General features: G+C 37.0%; 1 non-coding gene across 1 annotated transcript; it reads right to left on the bottom strand.

The window, feature by feature from the left end:
• Positions 1–1,179: 1,179 nt before the first annotated feature.
• On the bottom strand, positions 1,180–1,312 carry LOC126014678 (small nucleolar RNA SNORA51). The gene has a single exon (XR_007497680.1). It is a non-coding gene; the product is annotated as a small nucleolar RNA SNORA51 (small nucleolar RNA).
• Positions 1,313–5,932: the final 4,620 nt, after the last annotated feature.

Raw genomic sequence — 5,932 nt, 5'->3', positions numbered from 1 at the left:
GTTCAGAAATCACTTCTAAGCCTGATATTTGGCCTTGACCACAGGATTATTCTTCTGCTGGTTGATCTGGGTCCTTTCTATGAGGTATTTTGAGATTCTAAGTTTGGGAACAGCTTGTGAGCCAAATATGACCAGCCACCTGCTTTTGTAAATAAAGACTTGCTGGCACAGAGTCACACTCATGTGCTCATAGATTTCCCGTGGCTGCTTTTGAGTTACAATGGTACCATTAAGCTGTTGTGATACAAACCCAGGGGCTCCCAAAGCCTGAAATATTTACCACGTGGTCTTTTACAGGAATTTGCCAACCAAGGGAAAGAACAAGTGAGGAGCAACGGATCTAGAAGCAAGATAGATGTTCAGATTCATGCAAATAACTCCTTAGCAAGAGCTGTGTAAAAGTACAAGTGAACTCAGATGGTTTGGAACCGGTCACAGTCAGGCTTCACTAGGTCTCTGTTCAGCCCCTGAAGTAAAGAGGCACCTCACAGGGAGCAAAAGCCAGGCCTTGTCTCCATGGGAAGCTGTATTTCACCTCACAAGTGTTTGTGTTCCCAAATGGGAAACCCTGGGGGTGGTTTTCTAAACCATGCCGTGTGACTGCTCCTGTCAGAGGTATTTGCAATCTGACACGCACATCCATCAGAGTTCTTCTATGGAGTCCTGGCCAAACCATAAACTCTTTGCCACACACAGACCCCGCTGGTTTTCAAGAAGGAGCTTGAGAAAGATGAAAACAGAAACTTATGGTTCAGTTTAAGGTTTCTTGGTGACCTAAAACTGATGGCCAACAAGTCTTTATCACTAACTAAGCAGCGATTTCTGTTGAAACCTTAGATGGCAGAGTTAGTTGCTGAATGTTTTGATTTCATACTTCTGTTTACAAATAAAAAATAAAATGTCAGGAAAGATCGTCATGATGACTCATTCATTTTCCCATTCATACAAACAACCCCTCCCCACTTCATGTACATCACCTCGATTACTCTTATAAGAAAGAGATTGTAAGGAGAATGTTGTTCTTCTATTATCTCTAGAGATGAAGAAGGTCGGCCCATATAGTGCTTCTCAAACACAAAAACTGGTTAAAACACAAATTTCTGCTCTTTGTTGCTAGAGATTACTATTTAGCCAGACTGGGGTGAAACCTGAAATATAACATTTCTCTTCTTTATTTTTTTTTGTCCCCCAAGTCACAATACAGACCAGGCAAAGGGCCTGGGTTGAGGTGTATATAGGGTGCATTTACTGTACCTCCTCTTTCTATACAGTCAGTGTAAAGAACACAGCCTGTGGTAAGAATTGGGAGGCCTTATCTTTTCTCTTTTTTTTTATTTATATATACACCGTATTTTCTGGCGTATAACATGACTTTTGAAACAAAAAAAAGTCAACCAAAAATTGGGGGACTGAATATAGGTCTTGAACTTGGGCCTCCAACATGCAAAGGACACACTCAGCTCCACTTTTATTCACTTTTGATAAACTGCCTTTCAGAACTTTAGAAAGAGGATTGCCACATCTGGTTTCTATAGTTTCCACTGTATAAAATATGGCTTATCTTTCCATAAAAATATGAAACATTGAGGAAAGAAATGGTTTGTCTCCTAGCATCCTACTATTCTATTGTGCCAGAGTACACAATAAATTGTTCCATAGTGTTTTGTGTACTCACACAACATGGTAGTGTTAAAAATGCGAACATTCAGTTTTGCATGTGCAAGTGCATCCAAATTTGGGTATCAAGTACAAAGATTGCTATTTACTCTGTGACTTTGTTTAAATTTGTTCTTAAATTTCTTATTGATAAAGTAAGGATCAAAGCATTTCTATAAGTGTCTGTGAGTATCTAATATAAACCACCTGATTGTACTTTAGATTATGGAGAGGTTCAGAACATGCTAATTATAAATTGCTTATAGATAATAACATTGTTCTGTAATATTAATAATTATATTTTCATATATATTGATTACATAGTATAATGGTTGATTATGAATGCTGTGTTATATTGTAAAAATTGTTATTTAGGGGCTAAAGAGACAGTACATATGATATTTGCTTAGCAATTGTGGTCATCCATTATTAGATATCTGGCACTCCATGAGATCCCCCAGAGCACTGCTAGAGTATTTCTGAGTCCAAAGCCAAGAGTAAGTATTATTTATATTGCTAATTATTCCTATCTGATGATATGTACCTTTTATAATTACAGTGTTACTTACTTAAAAATATTAATGCGTTTTAGAAAAAGGTGTTGATGAAAAATAATCTTTTAATCCAGTGTTTTGTCTGAGGAAACACAGATTGGACATATTAGTCAATGAAGGTTAGTTTATGCAGAGATGGAGTGAACAAGGCTCTGTGCTCAATTGTCCTTGTTTCTTTGCTCAAAATATTTTATTTTATTCTCTTAGGAAATAGCCTCTGTTTCAGTCTTTTTTTTGGAGGGGGGGTCATACCCGGTGGTGCTCAGGGGTTATTCCTGGCTCTGCACTCAGAAATTTCCCCTGGCAGGCTCAAAAAACCATATGGCATATGGGATGCCAGGATTCGAACCACCATCAGACCTGGATCGGCTGCATGCAAGGCAAATGCTCTACCACTGTGCTATCTCTCCGGCTCCTGTTTCACTCTGTTCATTTTGTTTGCCAGTCTCTTCCATGCTTCCCAAATCATGCCTACCCATGCTCATTTCTCTGAATAACCACAATCAGGTAAGTTATACAACTAGCAGTATCCAACCACCAGTGTGCTTATTAGTCCTTGAAACAATTATTGCCACTTACACTGGATAAAGTTTTCACTTTTATAATATTAGATATAAAAACCAAATACACAGGGTCAAGGAGATAGCACAGCAGTTCAGGCACATGCATATTAACTGCTAGGATTTCTCTCCAGTGCCACATGGTCCTCAGACATCGCTAGGTGAAGCCCTATCAGGGCTGAGAGCACCATCAGGGTGACTGAGGTACTACAGAGTTTGAGCTTTGTGGCTGTATTTAAAAATTTCTGCTATAAGATACAGAGTTCTGATTTTATCACCCATGATGGAGCAGAAGTCTTCCATACACTACAAAAGGACCCAGGGGAGAGTAAATGAACATGCAAGGAGTCTGTAGTTATTCCCATGACAATATACTTCAAGGACGGAGAAACCCTGTATCTCTTAGGCCAAGGGAATTCCCTTTCTAATTTCTACAAAATATACTGTGCCTATGCAGAAAAAAAAAGAAGCACAAAAATAATCTTTATTTATTTATTTTTTTGTTTTGTTATTGTTGTTGCTTTCATTTTTTTCATTTATTTTTATTTATTTTTTGCTCTCTGTTTTGTTTTTATTTCAGAACTGTGGTCATTATGCCGTGCTAGTCTTTATTGCTGTAGTGCTCATTGCATTTTTTGTTTGATTTTTCTTTTTGTATTGTTGTGGTGTTTCTCTTCCTTTTTCCCTTTCTTTTCTCAAACTGATGTTGAGAGCCTCTAAGGACTCTGACCATGTTTGGCTTGTTTGATTTTTACCCCATTTTATTGCTTTTCTTTTTTTCAAACAGAACCACATAACTTGAACCATCTTGTTCCGCCTCTCAAATTGAGGGGGAAATAATGGAGAGTACCAAGACCAAACAGTTGTATGAGCACTAAGTAGTAACAAAAATGATTGGACTTAAACACCAAATCCAAAGCCAACGACAAAAGAATCTATACCCAGTCTACAACAAGCTAGACACAGAGGGGACTACTTATGCTAGCAGCCCGGGGGTAAGGGAGGGGGATATGGGATGCAAGCTGGGAACTGGGGTGGAGGGAGGACAACTTTGGTGATGGGAATTCCCCTGATTCAATGTTAATATGTAACTAAAATATTACTGTGAAAGATATGTAATCCACTTTGATCAAAATAAAAATTAGTATTATGATAAAAAGATAAAAAAATTCTTCCATAGTTGTCTGTGAAATATTTCTATAATTTCACTCACCTTTAGGTATAAAAAGTTGGAAAATCATGTAGACAAATTTGTATTCTTGATTAGGTTTTCCCTTTGTATAAATCTATCAGTCAGAGTCTACTCTAGAAAGAACAATTTTTAAATTTTTATTACTTCTGTACCTGTCAATATACTTGGTAATACTTGAATACAAACATGGTGAAATAAAAAAAAAGTATTTGTAAAGAAACAGGTCTAAGTTGTGACAAAAACATTTTAAGTTCTTGCAGATGAATTGCTGGTTCTATTTTAGAAAATAGCATGGCATGCTTCCTACTGAAAGTTAAAAATTTGCTTAGACTCTATCATCTTATGTAGGTTAGAGAGAGAAATGAATCTATTTGACTGCCTACAGCAACAGCACAACTTGACACATGTTGAAGATTGATCATATAAATATTTCTTAATGTAGATCTTAAAAGGGGCTGCAATCCTAAACTCACCATTCCTTTAGCAGTTATGTTTTGACACTAGGCTAAATTAAAATGTTATATGGATTTAATAACTGAACTTTGAACGTCCTAAAGTTGATCATTAGAGACCTGCTCTAAAAAGCATAATGAATTATAAAACTACTCTTAGGAGCGTTTATTTTAATCCCAACGTGTGACTCTGTCTAGAGGCTATTCAACTAATTTAAAATAGTGTTGTTGTGACAGGACTGTGGGACACCAGGAGGCAACATTTTACAGCAGCAATTAGACTAGTTAATGAATGACCTCATAGCCCTGGTTCCACTATGAGTGATCTATATATTGGGAAGCAGTAGAAGCCAGTACCTTTCAAAAATAAATACCTGGAAGGAAATTCAGTAGACTTTACAAGCAGCATTCTACCAAACTCCGTTCATCAAAGATGCTCCATTCAATAGCCTATGGAACATACTTGCATTTCTAGATCTGCAAAGTGATGACTCTGAAGAAGTTTCTCTTCCAGCGATGGAAAATTAATAGATAGCACGTAGCCTGATTCTGGAGTCAAACATTCACTCATAAATTCTGACTTTGTAAACCTCACTAACCCTTAGTTTATGCTGCTGTAAAATAAAGATGATCCACACAGGACTTGTGTGAAGGCTGAAAAAAGAAGACATGTAATATATTTCTTTTTAAGCATGGTATGTGCTAGTCAATAAATTATAGCTTATACTTTTCGCATATTTTTGTACTTTTTTGGGTGCTTTTTGTATTTTGAACCAACCCAGCAGTGCTCAGAAATTACTTCAAATTTTGTGCCTATGGGTAACTCCAAGTGGTGCTCAGAAGATTAAACTCAGGGCTCTTGGACCCAAAGCACATGCTGCACCTACTTAATTTCTTCACTTGGTACCTATACTTTTTATATTTAAATTTATTTAATTAAAATTGAATATGTTTAAGGGGTCACACCTGGCAATGCTCAGGGCTTATTCCTGACTCTAGGCACAGGGATTACGCTTGGTGGTGCTCAGGAGACCAAATGTGGTGCCAGAGATAGAATCAGAGTTGGCCATGTGCTAGGCAAGTGCCTTATCTCCTGTACTATCTCTCAGGTTCCAGTAGGTTTTAATTTTTAATAGGAATATCCAAACAAAAAGATTTGTTGAGTATGTGCTCTCTTTAGGAACAAGAACGAAGTGTTTTTAAGGAAAAACAGTGAGAAAGAGAGAAGGAGGAGAAAGACAAAGAGAAGAAATTATGCTTCTCAAGTGAATTCCAAAATATACCTGGAAAGGCATATTTATACATATACACATGGAATGATTTAATATTTCCACAGTAACATGTCAAAATGCTTGCAAGAGGAATTATATCGACACTTAAGCCATTTGGAAAGAGCGAATGTTTAAAATGATATCACAGGAGACAGGAAAGCTGAAGGAGCCCCTGGATAAAGTCAAAGCTATATAAACTGAAAAAAGGATTTTGTTTTCTTAGCAGGATATTGATAAGAGTTGCTGT

Source organism: Suncus etruscus, chromosome 7 (assembly GCF_024139225.1).
Source record: "Suncus etruscus isolate mSunEtr1 chromosome 7, mSunEtr1.pri.cur, whole genome shotgun sequence".
NCBI lineage: Eukaryota > Metazoa > Chordata > Mammalia > Eulipotyphla > Soricidae > Suncus > Suncus etruscus.
This window is presented reverse-complemented; position numbering and strand designations above follow the sequence as displayed.